We start from the raw sequence: 21,777 nt of genomic DNA, 5'->3' as shown, positions 1-21,777 counted from the left end.
GTCTAAAAAGTATTTTAACAAAATTATAGGAAAAAAAAACTATACTAGAAAATTAGTGTGTGTGTCTGCAGCAGGAATTTACTCTGCGTGCCAAATTCTGCTCTCAGCACACACCCCCAATTCAGCATATCTACAAATATTGAACTGTTTCAATCTGTTGAGCTAATTACTAAAACATGCACAATTTAAGTGCCATTATCCCATCCAGCTAGTGAGATTAATATTTTTCCAGTCTGATCAGTATAAGTTTTGTGCAATTGTCTCCAACGCTCCATTTGTTCCAAAATACAAAGTGATTTGAAATTGTGAAGCTCTGTTTTATCCAAAGCATTTCTCCATATTTCTTGCTCTGTAAGGATACGAAGTAAACAGTTTTGTCATTACCTAGGGCTATAGAAATATAGCTCTATTCACAAATTGATAGGCTTCCCCATGATCCTGACTTTGATGGGTGATGTTTAGAAAAACAACAATTGTATCCATGCATACCTGAAAATCTCTTCAGTTCAAGCAGCCAGGTGTGCACCTACAGCAAAAACACTCAGCAGTTTTAACGGCAAATTCAGAACTATTCAGGTGCTCTCACCATCACTCCAAGACACAGTACAGCATATTATAATATGTATCGATTATAATTAAACTACATCTGCCAGTTCCAGAATAAATGAAGTCCTTGCTGTGATGTACTCCCTTGGCTTTTGTATCTTGGGTGATCTCAGCTTTCTATAGGCTCAGTCCTACAAGCTACTCCACTTTGGCTGATGTCAGTGTCTGTGCAGAGACCCTTTAACTTTCATGGAATCCATTGGTGCAGACAACCTTGGAGGCTGGGAGCCTGAGCTGCTAAATTCAGTCATTTGCAGTTGATCTCCCAGTTACTAGTGAGATTGTGCTGTGCGAGCTGCCAGAGTCCAGCTCCACTGCTGACACCTTTCCAGAAACACAGCCTCATGCTTAAAAAAAGAAAAGAAAATGAATATCCCCAGCAGAGATGTCCAGAGATAAGCCCTGCTGGGCCAAAAGGACATTTTAAAGTGTGAAAATACAGCATCAACACCACACATAGAAACCATCAGCTCCCCTCCAACATTCCCGAACCCTTCCTCCCACACACACCAGCAGCTCCCCTCACCCCCCACACACACCAGCAGCTCCCTTCTAACACCCCCCAACTCCTCCCCACACACACAATCAGCTCCCCACACACATACAAACCATCAGTTCCCCTCTAACATCCCCGAACCCCTCTCCCCCACACACCAGCAGCTCCCCTCAGCCTCACACATATACACATCATTAGTTTCCCTCTAACACCCCCCACATACACAGCATCAACTCCCCTCTATCCTCCCGAACCCCTCTCCCACACACCCCATCTACTCCCCTCTAGTACCCCCACACACATACACTGTCAGCTCCCCTCACCCCACACACACATACAGCATCAGCTCCCCTTTAATGCCCTGAACCCCTCCCCCCACACTCCCCATCAGCTCCTTGCTAACACCCTCCAAATCCCTCACCACACACCTCAGCAGCTCCTCTCACCCCCCACACATACACAGCATCAGCTTCCCTCTAATGCCCCCCGAATCCCTCCCTACATACACAGCATCAGCTCCCCTCTAATACTCCCCAGAACCACACACATACACAGCATTGGCTCGCCTCTAACGCCCTCCCCACACACACAAATTCACATCTGTGCTTCCTCTTCTCCAAGACTCAAGGGCTCTTCCTCTTCTACCAACTCAGACCTGGAGGGACCCAACTTACCACTGGACCCTGCACTCCCCTTGCAGCTGGAAGGAAGACAGACACTATGTTCCCAAGATTAGCAGTAAAGTGTCCCCAAATAAACACTGAGAGCCAGAAGAAACAGACCCCAAAGCCCGGACCTGCTGATTACACAGCAGGATTAGCAACATATAAAGAGAAGACCAGAAATGCAGCTGGCGGGCTACCAATTCCTGAAGACCCCCTGCACCTGTTTGTGATTTACATCGTGCAGAACTCAGAAGAAGTTGTGCATAGAGTTTATCACAAGACAGGCACCATGGAGACTTACAGCTGGCCAGTTTATACCAGCAGACTGGGACTAGAGAGCACTGGCAGAACTGGGATTGTTTAGTGCTTCCTAAGCCGGTGAATCCTTTCCCTAAATCCACACACTGATTGATTACTGAGTCTTACATGAGCAATTGGCATTCCTTGCACAGTACAGTGAGAGGAGAGGAAAGAGAAGAAGGTTTAAGTTAGTGACATAAGTGCAGGCCTTTGACTCAAGACTTCACAAGTTCTAATGCTCTGAGACCTACTGAGGAAAAGCACTGTATGGGAACTAGATAGTATTATTACTCCTCACTCCACTGTGGCCTTTGGCTAATCTACATGCTGTTCTTGTTGACTACCAGTTCTTCCCCTCTGAAAAATAGGGATAAAAACACCATAACTTATTTATTGTGCTATCCTACTTACAAGTACTCTATTAAAGCTATTCCTTTCCTGCCATCATCTCTCCATACTGCAGGTTTTCCCTTTTTATAAACTTTCCCCCAGCATGCCTTGGTGGGGGCTGATCCCTTAAATTGGCAGAACCCAACAGCTGTAGGCTTGTGTAATAGAGTTTGCAACTAGTAGCAGTGCTTAGTGCTTTCAGCTGGTAAGTACCTATTATATATTTCCCTTTTGTTTTGCTGAGAAGCCAGTAAGTTATCCTACTTTCCTGTCTCATAGAAGTGCTGAGACCCAGTTTATTATACCTATAAAGGGCTACAACATAGCCGGTAAGTAATCAGGAAAATCAAATAATAGTATCATGGTGAAGGAAAGTAAAGGTCTATCTCAAAATAAACAGGTGTGTCAGACTATGCTAGCAAAGCTCCTCACCAAAGTCTGCAGTGATTGGGAGGATGGGTACTGGCCCTATCTAGTGGTCCCTTAAACTTAAAAAATGGTGTGACTAACTAGAACATGCTACAGGCTTTGGAGGGGCTCTGCTGTGCCCTAAAGTGTAAGGGCACAGAGCTAGTCAGGGCATCCCACCAGTTCCCTGCAGATGATGATTATAATAAGGTTTGGATAATGGTGGTGGTTTTCTTTTGAGGATTGTGGTCTTCTCTCCTGGAGCTACAGCACAGAGGAAAAACCATTGTTAGACTGGGGTGGCTGGCTGTGATGGAGAACAGTACCCCCAGAACAAGGAGTGATGTTACACCCCTCTACTGATACCTGAGTATGTCAGGTAAGGGACCCAATTCTATCTTTGGGTGCTAAAACTGACCCTTGGCCACCACAGTGCTGATGGGGGTGCCTAAGGCTGCTAGCTGGACTCTGTGCCTTGTGATATCTAGGCCCTGTACTGCATGCTGTGGCTAGAACATCAACCCAGCGCTCTGTTCTTTGTGAGTCTATTAGCTCCTCACTGGTGCTATAACTGAGTTCATGGTTTAATGATGTAGGCAGTGAGAAATCCAGTGCCTGGAAGAATTCTGAAATTATAAAGTAGTTATAAAAAAGGGAAGCTGGCTCACGTAGCAAATGGCTTTTCATTTCCCAGTATGTTTTAAAATGCTGACCCTGTAGCCAGCCTCCTATCATCCATAGGAAAAGGTGTAATTCTGTGGTGACCATAAATCTGAGCACAAATTACAGGCCTGCCAACAGCTGCAAGCAAACAGCCTATTACAAGGGTTTATTTTCAGTGCTAAAATAATGGTATTTTAACAGTTGGCAAACACTAAAAGAGTCTGAATGTCTCTATCCTGAGCAGAAAGGTACATAGGGAAGGGGTGTATAGGAGGTGTATGTGCTGATGGGGGGGGGGGGGGGAAGTGCTGCACTGTTCCTGGGAAACTTCATTACCAGGTGGAGGTGTCTAATGGGCCAATTTATCACTGCTCAGAATGTGTCCTAGTGCAGAGCAGATTAAGGTAGCTGGAACCTCAGTATGGCTCTTTCAACAAGCTGGGCTAATTAGCCTTACTCCAAGATTGTCCACCTGGGGAACTGACTGGCACAGCTAGAGTGGAATAACTATTCTAATAACCCTAATAGTAATTATTCTGCTATAGCTATGCCAGTCAGTTTTCCCATGTAGACAAGCCCAAAGAGAGCTATGTACTCTTCTAAACCTAAGTGAGTTCTAGTTCCATAATCTATTTTGTGAGCATCTCTTGCCATCTGAAACCTGCTTTTAATATGCTCATTTCAGATCCCTTTAATTATGTTGCACATTTAATTGCAGCTAATTATAAATCAATTATGAAATGGCAAATGATAAACACTTAACTTCTAAATTAGTTATAAGCTCTTCAAACAACAAATCAGCATCTGAAGGAAAACAATCATTGTGATCCTTTAGAACTCACCAGTCAACTCTGACAGATGCTTCCTACAGCAAAGATTTGGGCTTGGTGTGTCTCCTTCCCTGGAGACACGTGTAGAACTTCACTGCAGGGCTCTTTTGCAGGCTGCAAATACTCTTAAGAATAAAATGGCAGCTCCCTCATACATGTGCACTATGATAGTATGTGATCATGTAATTAAAGACTGTGTCTTCCACAGACTAGAGTATAGGATGGGTAGCTATTTACTAATTCCTTGTGTGCTTTTCTATAGTGCTTTCATCATAGTATCTTAGTTCTCCACAAACAACACTGAATTTATCTTCACCACACCCTGTGAGATGAGTTATCCCCATTTTACATACAGGGAATTGAGGCATGATTAAAGCCAACACTATTAAAAAGTGCCAACTCCTTTTGGGTGCCCCCTTTGAAAACCATAGAGCCTGACTTTTTGTGAGTATGTAATATTTTATGTTCAAAGATCAGCTTCCATTGGCCTCAGTTATTGCTGAGCACTCACAGCTACCCTCTCTCCCTAGCTTCCCTTTACCTCCATGACTCCTGCCCTTCCCCACCCACTTCTTCTGTCCGCCTGACTCCTGCTCCTCTCCCCTCTGCATTCAAGTCACTCTGCTCCCTCCTTCTCTGTCATTGCCTGGGCCCAGCAGGTGAGCATCTCTCCTGTGCTTGGTCTCCCTGTTCTCAGTTCTGGGGCCTGGCACCACAGTGGCCCCTGCAACCAAGAAGAGCAATTGTAGAAAAAAGCCTGCGCAGCCCATGCACCCCAGGGAAGGCCCATGCACTGTGGGGATGGCAAATGTGCAGTGTTATTGGCATGTAGGGGATGTGAGGGTACAGAGACTGCTGCTCATAGACAGAATCGTCAGAGAATTTAGCTTCCACACTCTAACAAGTCTCTACTGGACATTTGTGAACAGAGATTGTTCAGAGTTATAACTTGGCCAAATTTGGGCGTATTATTATAGGGATGATACCAAGGAGACCTCATTCCTCACCAAAGGCACTTAAGCAAAGTAAGCAGTCATGGGATAAGAGGGAAGGTTTTTCTTGTGGATCAGAAACTGGTTAAAAGATGGGAAACAAAGGGCAGGAACAAATGGTCAGTTTCCACAATGGAGAGGTAAATAGTGGTGTCCCCCAGGGATCTGTACTGGGACCAGTGCTGTTCACCACGTTCATGAATGATCTGGAGAAAGGGGTACAAAGTGAGGTGGTAAAGTTTGCAGACAATACAAAATTACGCACTATAGTTAAGTCCAAAGCAGCCTGTGAAGAGTTGCAAAAGGATCTCACAGAACTGGGTGACTGGGCAACAAAATGGCAGATGAAGTTGAATGTTGACAAATGCAGTGTAATGCACATCAGAAAACATAATTTCCAACAATACATACAAAATGATGGGGTCTAAATTAGCAGTTACCATTCAAGAAAGATCTTGGCATCATTGAATAGTTCTCTGAAAACATTCACTTAATGTGCAGCAGCAGTCAAAAAACCTAACAATGTTAGGAACCATTAGGAAAGGGGATAGATAACATAAAACAAATATTATAATACAACTATATCAATCCATGCTATGCCTACACCTGAAATACAGTGTACAGTAAAAAAGACATTAGAATGGAAAAAGGTTTAGAGAAGGGCAACAAAAAGGATTAGGGATATGGAAGAAGCTTCCATATAAAGAGAGATTAAAAAGACTAAGACTGATCAGCTGAGAAAAGAAACCACAAAGGGGAGTTATGATAGAGGTCTACAAACTCATGACTGGTGGGAAGACCGTGAATGAGGAAGTCTTTATCCCTTCACAGAACACCAGAACAAGGGGGTCACCCAATGAAATTCATAGGCAGCAGGTTTAACACAAACATAAGAAAGTACTTCACATGGTGAACAGTCAACCAGTGGAACTTGCTGCCAGGGGATGTTGTGAAGGCCAAAAGTGTAACTGAATTCAAAAATGAATTAGAAAATTGATGGAAGACAGGTCCATCAATGGCTATTAGGCAGGATGGTCAGGAATGCAACCCCATGTTCTTTGTCCCTAGCCTCTGCCAAAAGCTGAGCCTGGTTGACAGGGGATAGATATGTGATAACTGACCTGTTCTGTTCATTCCCTCTGAAGCATCTAGCACAGTCACTGTTGGATCACAGGATACGGAGTTAGATGGACACTGGTCTGACACAGTATGGCCATTCTTATGTTGACCCCTGCCAAATCTCTGCTCCAAAAAATGGAGGCACCAAAGCATCTCAATGAAATGATTATTTTTCCACACAAGCATTCAGACATACTTTCCCTAATACAGGTCTTGGAAACACCTGAACCATTTTAACTGACACTTCCCAAAATTTTCAGCCATAGGCAGCTACTTGGCATGAAAAACTTCAGCCCAAATCATCTGGCAAAGTTATAAGCAACTGAAAATAAGGTTTTATGATAATGGAAGTGTCAGGCTTCCATAACTGGAGGCAGCTCTACCTGCATCACCTACACTAAATCTGCCAAATGAAGCACTGAGCCTCTCCCAGCTCTCTTCAGGAAAATCTCCCACTGCCTCTGGTGCTTGTAAATCAGTTTAAGGTATCTGTCTGAAAAGTCCTATATACATGTAAGAGCATTACCATTAAATAGCATGAGTCCTGACTTCATGACAGTAGCTGAAACTATTTTAAAACATCTAATAAAATGTAACATGTTGCTGTGTCTAGGTGTAAAAATGCAGATACTAGGATTTACAAGATGTGTTTGTATCTGCAGTAATATGTGGATGAGGATTAATATTTCTGATCGTTTCTTTAAAAAAGTCTCCCTTGCTTTAGGGCTGAAATATTACAATACAATTAATCGAAATAACTTCTGCCAAAGTGCCCCTTTGATAATGGGGGGCGGAGAACACTATAAAAAAATCGTTTGACTTAGTCATTTAAGAGTTTCAATACCGAGTATTTAAAAGTGTGGATTTGAAGCTGGAAAAGACCCACATCTTAAACCAATTCAATAATGTGTGGCATATGAAAGCTTAAAGTAATGGACAACATTCCAAGAAAAATGCCCAACCCTATAAGTAGCTATGTGTAATAGAAATAACAAGAGGCAGGGTGAAATAGCAGGCGGTTGCTGTTCGCATAAAAATGTGTTGTAAAAATGTATGTTGTAAATTGATTGGCTTAAGACCTAGCCCAGTCGATGAAATGGACATGATTTCTCAGCGCATCATATAAATTCAGGGCTCACTCTAGCATACCAATATAAACTTCCATGCCCACTCAGAACAAATCCCATGCATTGTCTTTTCTCTACTCCTATTAAAGTAACACCTACTAGGTATAAACAGAACTCTAGTTTCAGAACAAACAGCCACAGGAACAAGCAAAGATACTGTATCAAACCTTGCATCTCTTTCATTGCTGGCAACCCCTATGGATTTCATTGAAAATGAGAGCAAAATTTGTCTAACATTAAAAATCAGTCCCAGGTACACAATGGAGGGACATGAAATTAATTTGGTGATACTCATGCTGAAACAAATGGTTTAAATTAAATAATGTACAAGGACAAAACCCTAAAGATGCTCTCTGATGCATAAAATTCTAAAAGCAGCAGCTCACTGCTATTGACTCCTACTGCCTAAGCATCAGCGATGGAAGTGCTTAAATTACGGGCAAAAGCAAACTAGATGGCATTTGTGCTACACTGTTGGCTTTCTTATAATGTCAGATATGGATTTGAATAATAATTACCCTGAAAGCCAGCAAAATGCACACAGTGTGGGGCTTCCTGAGGAGGGCTGGATTTTAGTGGCGTCCAGCTGTGATCCTCCAGACTAAGAAAAGAAAAGATACTTAAAGAGCACACTTCAGAGGGCAGCATGGTAACAGCTTAAAGACCATTTAACAGGAATGCTAGTTGCATCATGCATTCTTTCTAGTCAACAATCACTGAACTGCATGCAAAATAGCTCCCCAATGCTTTAGCTGGGAGCATAAGACTTAGTACAACCAAGTATGACTACAGGGCCAAACTCTGGCCTCCTGAGAGTCCCCCCACCCCCACACACACACATTCTGATGTCAGAATATCACTCTTTATGTGCTCTGAATTTATAAGCCTCTATAGAGCCCTGTTCTAGACCTGAATTCATCTCCATCATAGTGAGCAGTGCATGGGGGAACAAGAAGCCCTGAAGGTCAGATCCACAAATAACTATAAAATCCTTAATTTGTTGTTTGACTGTAACAGGGGCAGGGGCCGTCTTTGGTATATATCTGTACAGTGCCCTGCATAATGGGAGCTGGGACCTCTAGGCACTGCTGCAAGACAAATAACTTCACAAACCATACTTTGACATTAGTTATGGCTGCTTTAATCAAACTTAAACCATGGGGAAATTAGGAAATACAAAGTTAAGGATTGAAAAGTTGCAAAATCAAGCACTCTCAAGTTAAGACATGCCCAAATCAATGTTTCCCATCTAACCTTAATTCAGCCTCCCTGTGCATATGCATTATGCTACAGCCTTTAATTACACGCAGAAGTGACTGTCTTTCACAAGTTTGGATTTAAGTGACTTGCACGGTATCACACAGGAATTCTATCTTCCTGCCTCTGCCACAGTCCAATTCTCTCGGGCAGCATTCAACTGTGTACAAGTGTGGAAACACAGCATGGGATCATATAGTTAGACTGTATCATAATGCAAGTGCATTGCACAGGCAGCCTTGCTTCTGGTATTTCCTACATTTTGTATCTGACTTTGCTGCCTTAGTAATGTTCTTCTAACAGTTTTGTGTGTGAAATATCCTAGGTTTTTCAAAAAACAAACAGAATTCATTCTGTTTATTCAATCATGTGGCATTATATGGATAATAAGTAGGGTTGCAATCTTTCGATCCACTTGAACTAATGGAATAACTGATAGCAGTAGTAGGCTGTCATCCTCAATGGACCAGCACTAGAGGGAGATGAGAGATTTTGTCAGTGGGTTCATGGATATTTTCTCACAGCAGAGGAATGGAGAGACTCAGAAATCTTAGCCTCCATTCCAGGCTCTTCAAGGGAGTGTGCTCCAGGGGGTGACTCTTCTGCGCCCCCCCCCCCCCCGTGTGACCTTTCTGACCTGTTCTCTCCAACATGTCCTGTCATTATCACAGTCCTAGCTCTTCTCCATTGTTGCCTGATTTCTGGGTGTTTAGCAATTTGAATGGGGTTATAGGCTCGCCAATTGATCTGATCAGAAGACAATGAGGTTTTTGTCCCGGAATCAGGCTACAGGAGAGCTTCATAGGGACCCCCAGGGTGCACGACAGGAATGCTCACACTGATAACCAAATCTGTATAATTTTATAAGCTTTTTATTCAGAACATAAAATGATAGACAAATGACTGATTAAAAGAAAATGAATAATCAAATGGATAATCGGTTGGATTATAGTCTTATTCTAAAGACACATGTAATATATATATTTATACGATATGCTTTGGATTAATATACTCACAGCCTTCCCCGATCTTGTTGACAGAGATGTTTGGTTCCTCAATTCTTGAGTGGAGAGCTAGGCAATACTCAAGAGCTAAGAGCTATAAGGCTAAGACTACAAATAATACTAAGTATGAACTAAGAACAAAAGATTCTAACAAACACTAACTAAAAAAAAAAAGCTTAAAGAAGGAGTAGCTGGTGATCATGCCCAAGTAACATGGTTTGCCCCTTTTTATACCCTGAACAATATGGGCCCTCCTTAGAAGTCCAGACTTGGCTTCTTCACCCCCAAATTACTAGGGTACACTTATTCTATAGGCTGGCAGGTTTGTGTGCATTAATGACATAGATCCACATCCTTTCCAGATGGTTCCAGACAGTTCTCTTATCTGACCTTTGTTATTTCTGGCCGTTTTGTGGTCTATCTGTGAAGTTTACTTGGGGCATAACCTGACACAGCCCGCCCGGCCGTTTTGATGCCTCCTGATTTATCTAGGGTAAAGGTTATAACCACGTGTGTCTTATCCTTTAACTAATCATTACTTGTCTGGGCCAAAGGTCCTGCACATATGTATGCTAACTGCCTTAGCTTTCATACAGGGTATGGCCTGTAAGGTACCTTGCATTACAGCTATAATACATTAATATGAATCTATGACTCTAGATTTAAGTACTGTTGTTTTATTATACTATAAGGAAAGGTGTATATGTGCAAGCAAGCAGGCTAGTCCTATAGGCTACAAATCCCCCCTTTGATGGGGTGGTTGCAAAAATGAACCCCATCACAAGTGTGGATCACTTGAGAGGATAGTTTCACCACCCCCTTTTACAGCTCGTGGTGGAGGAAGGGTATCATCATCATGGTCTTCCATGTTTTGGTGTCTTACAATCATGGGTACCATTGATATATATTCTCCAATATTATTACTTGTATCTGGTTGGGTCTGGGTTTTAGCTTATACTTGTTAATTTTACAGTGAATTTGTATGAGGTGGGTCTCTTTACGGGACAATAATGCTTTCAATGGTAACCCTAGTGGGGGAATATAGACAAGGAATGTTGGTGTACTTTGAATAGTTAAATCTTGATAAGCTGGGTCAGACATGATGGTAGTGACATTCTCAAAGGTAGGAATAGGGGAAATCGCTTGATTACCAGTTAATGTAGGCTGCTTTGGAGTAAAACAAAAATTAGGGTCTGTGACCTGATACTCCAAGGGACCCTGGTGGTACCTTTGATTGGTTACCACGCAAAACTGGCCATTTCCAGCATAGGACACCCTCTGCATTGGAGTTCTCCACAGGATTTTAACCCAGTCTTCCCCTGGTAAGCCAAACACTTTTGCCATTTCTTGTACACGTTGTGCATGTACTGCAACAGAAGAATCCTCCATCATTCCTACTTGCTTAACCACCAAATCAAGGGTCTTAATATCTGTAACTGCTACCACAGGACAATCTGAATCTGATTCTGAATTTATGATTTCTGGGGCTTGACTCCCCAAATCAGGAGATGGGGTTCTTCTCCTATCCTCATTAGTATTTCTTTCATCAGAGCTTTCCTCTAAACACAATTCTAGGTTTGGACAGTCAGGGTAGCTTTCCATAAAATTTCTGTGTCTCCCGCTTAAAGTGTTTCCACACTGGTACAAGACATTCCTCACTTCCTGAAGAAGTGTAGTTGGGCGCTCTACAGGCTCACCAGGTGATACCAGCCTATACCAAGGGGGTGATCTCAGTCCACGACATTCAAGGGATCTAGGTAGTGCTTGTAATGATTGTTCAAATGACACTGTCACCACTGAAGGGGCTAGATCTCTTGAGCTATATGGTGCCAGTGTAACATTAGGTGGGGGTGCAGGGATAGCATCTCTGGGCTGTTGTATTACTCCCTGTTGTAATCTAGAGATTACTACATCACAGGCACTAGCTACTTTTCACTTGTGAAACAACATCTTCCAATCCCTGCACAATTACAGATTCAAAAGGCACTTCCTCTTCACTCTTCTGTTAGCATCTGCCCTCGTTAAGAGATTTCCTTCCCTTTTGCTCCACTCATCTCATCCTGTACATCACCAGTCACCTCCCCTAAGATGTCCGCTGTGCCACTCTAGGATTTCCCTGTTCTGCTGGCAGACTGCTCACAACTGCTTTCCACTAACTTCCTCTTCTGGCTCTTCTTCTGACTTCTGAGACTTAACCTTCAACTTCACTTCTGAAGGTACGTGTCAGATCGAACTAACTCTCTCGCCCTACTTCTAGTAATTGGTCCTGCAAGATGGTCTACCTCCATCAGTTCTACCATACCAATGGGGATAGGAAGTGATGCTCAATCATCCTCTAGCTCATCCCCTCTCTCTCACAATTTGAGTCACCGTCTCCACCTCTCTGCTTTCTCTCAAGGAGCTCACAGCCAAAGTCTCTGCAGCCCTGCTATACTCTGGCAATGCTGCGCGCTGATTCATCTTCTCTCTAACACCTCACACAGCCTTTCCAACTCACTGATTCAATCTAACAACCGACCACGATTTGATTTAAATCCATCCAGCGATCTTACGCTGGCAGCTGCCCGTTCCTGCCAACATAGAGTTTTCTCGTCTGCATCCTGCACCTGATACCGACTTCACCCTAACTTTTTCTCCAATTCCTGTCCTTTTTTTAACAATGACTACTTGGTCCTCTGAAACTTCACTTAGCCTATTTACTAACTTTTGGATAATATTCTCTTTCTCCTCCAAAGTTTGCTGGGCTCTTCTACGTAACTTTTTTTGTTTCTTATTTAATTTCCACCCAAGTGCGCTACAAGCTGTCAGCAAACACTCTACAGCAATTCCTTTCACTTCTTTAGCCTTCCTTTTCTTTTGCTCTACTTCCAGATCAAAAACCTGACTCTCAAAACCCCATGGATCACTATGTTCAGAGATAATTTCACTGTCCCTTAATTGTCCTAAGCCTCCTCTGTGTTCCTTACTGTATTTTCTGGCAAAATTTTCCACAGACTCTACTGCTCTTGTTTCACTCATCTTAACACTAAATAAACTTACTCAACATTCAAAATAGAAACTTAAACTCTAAACTTAAACTTAGACATAAACCTTAAACTCTATAAAACTCTACTGGCTAGCCTAATTTCCAGCACTATGGTAATAACCACTATAGTCTAAACTTTAAAATCTCTAATTCTAAATCATGCAGTCCCACCCCATCCCAATTCCCAATCTGTTTCCCTTTCTACCTTCCCACCTGCTTCCACTCCAATGTCTCCACCCCAACCTCTCAGCTCCTTGTCCCAATCAATTTCCTACTTCCCCTGCAATCCAGCTTTTTTACTCTTCTCCATTTTAATCAAGCAGCTTCTTCCTCTGTGCTCCCAAGGCCCAGCAACTGGTCATTTAGTGCACAATCAATCCAAATGTATAGATAAGCAAAGAAAAATGCTGCTTGAGAACTTAGTTTGATTTAAGGATATTAACTTTGTATATCTTGACGTGATGTTGACAATTTGTGTGTTTAATGGTTTTAAAGCTTTAGTTTGTTGAACCCCAGTGTCTACTGTCATTACTTATTGCCAAGAAGGCTAACAGCATATTGGGCTGCATTAGTAGAAGCACGGACAGCAGAGCGAGGGAAGTGATTTATTCACCTCTCTTTGGCACTGGTGAGGCCACATTTGGAGTAATATCCATTTTTGGGGGCCCCCAACTACAGAAAGGATGTGGACAAATTGGATGAGAGTCCAGCGGAGGGCAACAAGAATGATGAGGGGGCTGGAGCACAAGACTTATGAGGAGAGGCTGAGGGAACTGGGCTTGTTTAGTCTGCAGAAGAGAAGTGTGAGGGGGGATTTGATAGCAGCCTTCAACTACCTGAAGCAGGGTTACATGGAGGATGGGGCTAGGCTGTTCTCAGAGGTGGCAGATGACAGAACAAGGAGCAACGGTCTCAAGTTGCAGTGGGGGAGGTCTAGGTTGGACATTAGGAAAACCTTTTTCCTAGGCGGGTGGTGAAGCACTGGAATGGGTTACCTAGGGAGGTGATGGAATCTCCATCTTTAGAGGTTTTAAGCTGCAGCTTGACAAAGCCCTGGCTGGGATGATTTAGTTGGGGTTGGTCCTGCTTTGCGCAGGGGGTTGGACTAGACACCTCCTGAGATCCCTGCCAACCCTCATCTTCTGTGATTTTTATGATTCAGTAATGGTCTGGTCCCCTGGTTGTGACTCATCCACGACTGCCTGCAACTGAGGCCATTGAAGTACCTAGGAGCAGAGACGTGCTAAACTAACCCCCTTCTCCACACCTAACACCCAGCCCCCCGGACAGGCTCTTCCCCGGGGACGTGTTGCACACGCTGCACACAGCTAACCGTGCGAGAGAGAGCACGTCTATTGCACACGTGTGTGTGCCCCACGGACAACATCTGCCCCGGGACCGCTCCCTCTCCTGCTCCGTGCACCGCCGATCCGCAGCAGCACCTTGCAGGCGTGCAGCGAGCCCCTGGACTAAGATGGGTCGTGTGTGTGTGTGTGTGTGTGTGTGTGCGCGCGCGCATAGGCGGGGCGGGCTGACACGTGTGTGTGTGTGTGTGTGTGTGTGTGTGGGCCGGGGGCGGGGCTGACAGGCCGGTTACCCCGCACCGCTCGCAGAGCAGGGCTGGCGGGCTGAGGGGGGATGCTGCTGAGCTGCTCCCGGCTCTCTCGGCTGCTCCGGGGCCGCCTCTCCCCCGCCCCGCCCCCGGCGCTCCCCTCAGGACGGAGCCAGGCGCCGTTGGCGGGAAGCCGGCCGCTCTCGCCACGCGCACGGGGCGTGTGACGAACGATGACGTCATGCAGGCGCTGCGGCCTGAGGGCGGGGCCAGCTGCCGTGGGAGGGGCCCTGGGGCAAACCGTCACTCTCGCGATAGGGGCGGGGCGGTCGGTGAGTCTCACCAGCTCGCGGTTGCCGCCGTCCTCACTTTGCCCTTATTGGAAATGGCCGCGCTGCCTCCCACGAACGAGGCTGTGGGCTGCCCTCAGTCAAGATGGCTGCCACATCCCTGGCGGCTCTGGGCATAGCAGCGAGGCTGCCCGTAGTAAAGATGGCCGCCATCTCCCAGCGCGGCTAAGAAGGCGCTAAAGTCGGGCGCCCTCAGGGAAGATGGCTGCCGCCTGCCGTCCAGGAAGAAAAGGGGAACGTGGGGCGCTGAGGCGGCGCTGAGCCGCTAGAAGGGCGTTTCCCGGGGAGACTCCAACCCCAGGCCTGGCTCCCAGGCTCCTGAGTGGCTGCCTGAACTGCGCCAGTTTATGGACAGGCAGTTGCTTTGGCAGCCCTAGGAGGGGGCCTCATGCAAGGGCCTCGGAGAACCATAGAGCAAAAGGGCATGGAGAGAGTAACCACAGTGCAGTCCCTGTAGCAGGAATGAGCCATAGAGCTGGCTGGGGCTGGGAGAGGGCCCTCTTGTGGTTGGAGTGGGTCACTGCCGTTCAGTAAGTTGCTTCCAGGTTTGTTCTCGGGGCTGATGCTGCAGACTTGGTGACCGTGTGAATGCAAGTGAGATGTGGTGCGCTGGATCTGCAGAGCAACACGGCTGAACGTGCACGGATTTTGTAGCTATTCTAGCTGAACACACAGCCTGCAATTAACTACGGTGTGTCACACTGGGGAGCTCAGCAGACACTCAGGAGGCTGTCTACAGGAACGGTTTTTCTAGGGGCCCGCCAGGGAGTCAGCGCCTCTGCTCCGACCCGCAGCACCTCCCGCGAGTCAGGTGTTGCTGGAGCGCCCCTTTGTCTCAGTGGTGACTTCTTGTACCCTTCCATAAACAGCCCTCAGCTCATTACCTCTCTGCTCATCATCATGTATGCTAATTACCTCTATTGGGTTTTTACTTTTAACTAGTCTTATTGTTACTGTGATAATTGGGGTTGTCAAAACAAGGCCTGGTGACAGGAGGGGCAGTGTAAAGACATGCCCCTGGGCAGTGAACACGTGTACCCTCAGTCGGTTCAGGATAACTCCTTGTTTTTGTTACTGATACCCATGTGAAGCTGCAAGCAGACGTGTGTCTTGTTTTGCCAGGTGCCGTGCTATGCAGAAACTGAGACATCAGCAAGGTTGCTTAGTAGCTTTATTTAGTTTTGCCAGCCGGAAAGTATCATGCAGCAGGGGTTAGACTAGCTAAGCAAGCAACTGAAGCTATGCTAGGCCTGTGAAACAGTAATTTAGCAACTCAAATTGCACCAAGCCTCCAACACTCCAGGGCAGGGGACGTTGGATGGGGCTGGAGTCTCTTCCCTTTGTGCCCATAAGGGTAGCTCTCACGGGTTGAGCTGGACACCTGGCTTCACACCCCAGCTGGCACCACCCAGCCCCTGGGTTTGTCTTGATGCTGCTTCATTCTCAGCGCAAGGGAGCCACTTCGCCAGGTTTGGTGTGAGCGGTGTGGTGAGTGCTGTGGGGCTGAGCCTGCGTCGCTGCGGAGGGGTGCAATGTCCCTGGCAATGGATGGAAGGGGCAGTGCAGGCCTGGGGGTACCTGGATATGTAACATGAAAGCCCCGTGTGTAAACAGGTGACTTACTGTCAGTATGCAAATGAGGCAATGTCGAATCATCACGTCAGGGCATTCATTCATTTGCATAATCTTCGGGCTGGTGGAGCCTCAGCCTTACCAAATGTGAGTGGCCGTGGGGCAGAGGGCATGGGAGGGGGATGTTGCAGGGCAGATGGGGGCCAGGAAGCTGTTGGGGAACATGCTAATGTGAGAGGCTGGGAGAGAACAGTGAAGATGGAGGGGGACAGTGCATGAGGATGAAAGAACTGATGGGAAAGTGGTGCTAGGGGGAGTCCCGGCCCAGCACCGAGTCTGCACTTCCGTCAGTTCCAAGTTAGATTTTCGAACCAGAGATGTTAAAACATGTAGAAACCTGGATGCTGACACACTGCATCAGACCCGGTTCCAGTAGTCCCAGCACCAAATGCTTCAGAGGAAGATGCAAGAAATCACACTGTAGTTATGGGTTCATCCTGGTCTCTGATAGTTAGATTGGGTTAGTCCCTAAAGCAGGAGGTTTAATATCTCTTCCAGAGTGTCGTTGTCAGTGATTGTAACTCTGGGTATTCATTAATACATATAACGACCACCCCCTTCTTGACTGATGTTAAATTCCTGTGGCAGTGAGCAGAGTCCTGCGCAGATACACAGATGTGGATCCACATCAGCCCCACTCCGCTTATCTCCCACCACCATCTGCACCCACACGCACCCGCAGCTCTGGGGCCCCCACTCAGCTGTTTGGAGGCCAGCCTCTGCTGCTGATCAGCTGTTTGGGGGCCAGCCCCTCCAGGCAGCTGCCCAATAGCTGGTTTTTTTTCTTTTTTTAATATGGAACACTTCACGAATTTGCGTGTTGTCCTTGCACAGGGGCCATGCTAATCTTCTCTGTATCATTCCAATTTTAATGTATGTGCGGATCCGTGGTTGGCAGGTGCCCTGTGGAACAGCTGATCTGTGGCCAGCCCCACCCGCATCTCAAAGGCTCTGAGCTGCTGACAGCTGCTTTCCTGCCTTTGAAATCCACATCTGATCCACCATCTGCAATAAATAAATAATCCGTGGCTGTACAGCAGATATCCGCTGATTTGCAGGGCTCCAACAGTGAGTTCCACTGATTCATTAGACTAGAGATTGGTTGAAAAAATTTCCTTTTACCAATTTTGAATTTGCCACTTTTTAAAATGTAATTGACTGGCGCCTCCTTCTCTGCAGCAAGACAGGGAGACCCAAAACTAGGCTGGGGCCTTAGTCCTCAAGGCTCAGAAGCAGAAATGGAAACAAAACCCCCAGTCCATTATTATCTCATGATTTTTTTTCAGGATTGGACTGATAATTTTTGAGCCCTGGCCATGTGGCCGGAATAGAGCCCGTGTGCTGCAGAGCCAAGTGAACAGCAGAGGGAGCTTAGGGGAGTCTGGAGGGAAAAGAAGGAGTCCTGCAGCATCTTAAAGACTAACAAATGTCTGCAGGCATGAGCTTTCGTGGGCTGCAGCCCATTTCGTCAGATGCATGCGGTGGAAATCGTGTGCGTGCGTGCGTGTGCACATATCTAAGGGTAAGAAATACAACCATGGGGAGGGCAGGTGTTAGCAAAGTCAGTTCAGTTAGAGTAGATGAGGCCTAGTCACAATCGTTGATAGAAGGTGAGAATGTGTGAACAGTGACAATTACTTCTTGAAATGAGAGAACCATTCCAAGTGCCTGGTCAGACCCAGTCTGATTGTGTCACGTTTGCAGATCAGTTCCAGCTCTGCAGTTTCTCGCTGAAATCTGTTTCTGAAGTTTTTTTGTAGAAGCATGGCAACTTTCAAGTCAGCTACAGCGTGTCCTGGGAGATGGAAGTGCTCTCCGACTGGTTTATGGATGTTACCATTTTTTGTCTCTGATTTGTGTCCATGTATTGGTCTGCGTAGTGACAGTCCGGTTTGGCTAATGTCCATGGCAGAGGGGCATTGCTGGCACATGATGGCATATTGCTACAGGACTCTCCTTGTTTCTGCTGTACTCAGACTAACACGGCTACCCCCTGGAACTTATCCTAGCTGGGAGTTAGCTTGAATAAAGCACTGGGTGAAATCTGCCGCTTGCTGCAGTGTAGACAACCCCAGGGTTTCTATAGCCGCTCTCCTGCCTTCCGGGCGAGCCATGTGGGAACGCTTCCTCACCTACACAAGTGCTCCCAGCTTGCTGAGCTCCAGCCCGGGTGATGAGGCGCCAGAGATGATGTTGGGGGGTGCACGAATTGTAAGGAAGCTAAAATTAGGCTGTTCTCTAAGCAGCCCGTGCTCTTGCTCGATCCAACCCAGTTCTGACTTGCTGCTTTCTGCTCTGTGTGTCTGCTGGCATCTGTCCCTGAGGCAGAGAACGGCAGCTGACAGGCTGCAGGGGGTCTGTGGTAACTGCTCCCGCTTGGCAGCTTTACAAAGCTGCCGAGGCGCTGGCTGGGAGTGCCTGGGAGGGAGGGAAGGGGAGTGCTCCCTTCTCTAGCTCCTCCTGAAGAAGGGGGCCTGGCCTGGCTCTCCCCGCCCGTCACCTTGCACCAAGTCAGTGTGACGTCCCCAGGTCCCAGGGGAGCCAGTCACATTCCCTCTGCCCGGCACAAGGGGGGAGGGCAGCGCTGGGAGAGTCAGGCTGGGTCTCTCTGTGCCGCCTGGCTGCTGCGACTTCAGGGTGCAGCCGGGTCACAACCGCAACCTTTGCTCCCTTCACACGAAGGAGAAACTGGCTTCACACACCCCAGGTGGGTTCTTCTGCAGTCCCGGGGCTGGGTGCCAGGAAAGTCGAGAGCTGGCGGCAGTGGAGGGCCTGGGATCGGTGCCCCCAGGGAGGCAGCGGGGCTAGCACGTAGCCCTGGGCTCCCTGCGCGGACCAGGCAGCAGATCCCACCTGGGGCAGCGGGCGGTACAGAAACCTGCTCTCTGGCGGAGCCCTCGCTGCTCCTCCAGGGATGGCAGCCTTGGCACTGCAGCATAGGGCGGAGGGGGGAAAGGAAGGGGCTGTTTCTGGGTTGTCTTGGCCTTGGCCCGGTGTCCCCCCGCCCGGCCCTTCCCCCTCCACAGAGCCAAGTGCAGCCCCAGCCAGGGCCGTTTCTCTAAGGGGCCTCAGCCTGCCGACCATTGTCCGAGCCTGCCTCCGTCACCGCCCCCACAGCCTTCCCTGTCCCTCCTGCAGCTCAGGCTGGAGCGTGGCCTGCCTGCAAATTCCTGAGTGCCGGGGCTGGGGCCCCCGGGCTGGCTCCTGCGCTGCCACAAAGCGGAGGCTGCCCCAGCCCTGCAGCGAGTGAGTGACTGACAGGCATTCCCGGCCCCTGCCCTCTCGACCTTGAGCCTGGCTCCCCCCGCCCCGGCAGCCTGGCCGCCTGCCTCTGTTCTTGGTGCTGGGCTCCCATCCTGTCGGTGAGTCACTGGGGCATCCTGTCGGTGGCACTGGCTGCCTGCCCGGGGGCCGAGCCGCACACCTGGGGGCAGGCGAGAGGAGGGCGGCGTCCCAGGGCTCTGGTGTGGGGGCGCCTCACCTGCCAGCGCTGCCCTGCAGGGACAGGAGGAGCCGGCGGTATCCCTGCGCCGCTGGCTGTGCCCCGGGACAGGAGGGGAGCCCGGTCCCGCCGAGGACAGGAGGCAGTGAGCAATAAGAAGGGGCTGCACCTGCCGTGGGGCTGGGGAGCAAGAGCAGCTGCTGGGTTTGGGCGAGTGCCGCTTTCGCTCTGCCCGGGCAGGTGAGGAGGGCGCCGGGTGAGCCGGGAGCTGCTCTGTGCCGGCTGGCCTGGGTAGGGAGCTGCGGGTGGGTGGGTGGGTGGGAGCGCGCTGGCAGCACCTGCTCTCAGCCCAGCTTGAATGCGGGGCGGCAGGAGCAGCCGGCGGGAGCCCCCACGCTAGCAGCTTTCCGGGTGGCACCGGTATCCAGCCTGCCCCGGCACCTCCCCAGGGGCTGTGGGTGCCCAGCCTTGGGACGTGCCGGAGGCTGTTCGCAGGCAGCGGGTCCTGGGGATCTCCAGCCCCCTTCACAGCCCCCCTCCGCCTGTGTGAGGGATGCTCCTGCATCAGCGATGGTGCTGCCCCTGTCACTGCTGCCGGGGCCCTTCGGCGTCCAGGCTTCAGGTTCAAGGCTCTGACCCTTCTGTCTTGGCACAGCCGGGCTAACGCACCCCCACTGGGCTGGGGCGGCCGGCAGGAGGCCGCGACTAGCCCTGCCGTGCTCCTGCTGCTAAGCTGTGCCCTGCCCCGCTCTGGCGCACACCCTGGGGGCCGTGCTGGGAAGGGGTGTGGAGGGCCCCGCTGAGCTCCCAGCTCTCCATGGAAGGAGCCAGTGACCGGGGCACAGAGGCGTTTTCCTGCCGCGGCCTGGGCCATAGCGGCTGGAGAAGCACCATCTCGGCTAACGGCCCGACGAGCGTTCCCAGCCCCAGGGCCCGGCTCCCCAAGCAGGGGCCACGGGCTGAGGGCGGCTGCTCAGCGCTCGCCCTGGCGCTGGCAGAATGCAGGCTGGCAGTGCCCCGAGGAAGCCCATGGAGCCAGGCAGGCCTGTTGCGTCCTCGCAGCCCAGGCTCCGTTCCAGGCCGGCCCAGCCGCGCCCGCTGCACTTTGTCCCGCAGGGAAAGGCTGAGCCGCGGGCGGCCCTGCACTGTGGGGCCGGGTGGCTGCACGGAGCTCGCTGCTGCCCCCAGGAAGGGGGGCTGGGCCAGGCTTCCAGCTGGAGCAGCTGAGATTTAATTGCATGGGAGAGGATCCTCCGTGGGGGGCCCAGCCAGCTCTCCCGCTGCTCTGCACCCCATTCCTGGGACGGGCTGCAGCCCCCTGCTTTGCCGGCCCTGGGGCTGGCCCTTGCCCTGAGCCTCCAGCCGCCCTCCTCTGCAGCCCTGGGCGCAGACAGCTGGGTGGGGTCCGGGCTAGGGACAGCCCCGCCGTCTTGCTTGGTCGTGCCCTGCTGCGCTGGCCGCTGGGAGACCGGCGTCTCCGGGCTCTGGGTCTGCAGTGCTGAGCGACTGGAGGGCCCGTGGGACTGGCCAAGGCCAAGGCTGCTCGGGGCTGTCTGCCCTACAGCTCGGGGACCTTTCCTTTGGGGATGCGGCTGAGCCCAGGCAGTGGGGTTTGGGGGTGGGCAGATGCAGGGCAGCAGCAATGCCAGCAGGACGGTGTGAGGATGGAGAGTGTCCAGCCCCCTCGCGCCCCCTCTGCTCAGCCCCGAGCCTCCCACTTCTACCTGCGAGGGTGTCTGGGCCAATGCACGAGGCAGCGGCTGTAGGGGGGCTGGCCTGTCTCCTCTGCCCACGCCTCCGGAGCAGTCTGCAGACAGGGCAGTGCTGGAGGCAGGCGGGTCTGTCTCCTGGGCGGCGGGGGGGGGTGGGTCAGATCTGGGCCCGGGGAGGGGGCCAGGCAGATTCTGATGCCAGCCGGG

General features: G+C 49.3%; 1 protein-coding gene and 1 pseudogene across 5 annotated transcripts in view; one reads left to right on the top strand and one right to left on the bottom strand.

The window, feature by feature from the left end:
- The first annotated feature begins 2,617 nt into the window (after nt 1–2,617).
- The window catches only part of GDPD2 (glycerophosphodiester phosphodiesterase domain containing 2), a 32,693-nt gene continuing 13,533 nt past the window's right edge, over nt 2,618–21,777 (top strand). For 2 of the 5 annotated variants that reach the window (XM_067547984.1, XM_067547979.1), the window contains exon 1: nt 2,618–2,662. The gene's annotated coding sequence lies outside the window, so the exon portion shown is untranslated. Of the gene's footprint in view, nt 2,663–2,710; nt 2,787–3,111; nt 3,245–19,019; nt 19,124–21,777 lie in introns of those variants that run through there. The other 3 variants (XM_067547981.1, XM_067547980.1, XM_067547982.1) reach the window with 3 other exon arrangements.
- On the bottom strand, nt 17,206–17,302 carry LOC137154254 (U6 spliceosomal RNA; annotated as a pseudogene).

Source organism: Emydura macquarii, unplaced genomic scaffold (genome assembly GCF_026122565.2).
Source record: "Emydura macquarii macquarii isolate MOO-44397 ecotype Brisbane River unplaced genomic scaffold, CSIRO-AGI_Emac_v2 contig_1253, whole genome shotgun sequence".
Taxonomy (NCBI): domain Eukaryota; kingdom Metazoa; phylum Chordata; order Testudines; family Chelidae; genus Emydura; species Emydura macquarii.
The sequence above is the reverse complement of the archived record's forward strand: the minus strand, read 5'-3'. Positions and strand labels throughout refer to the sequence as shown.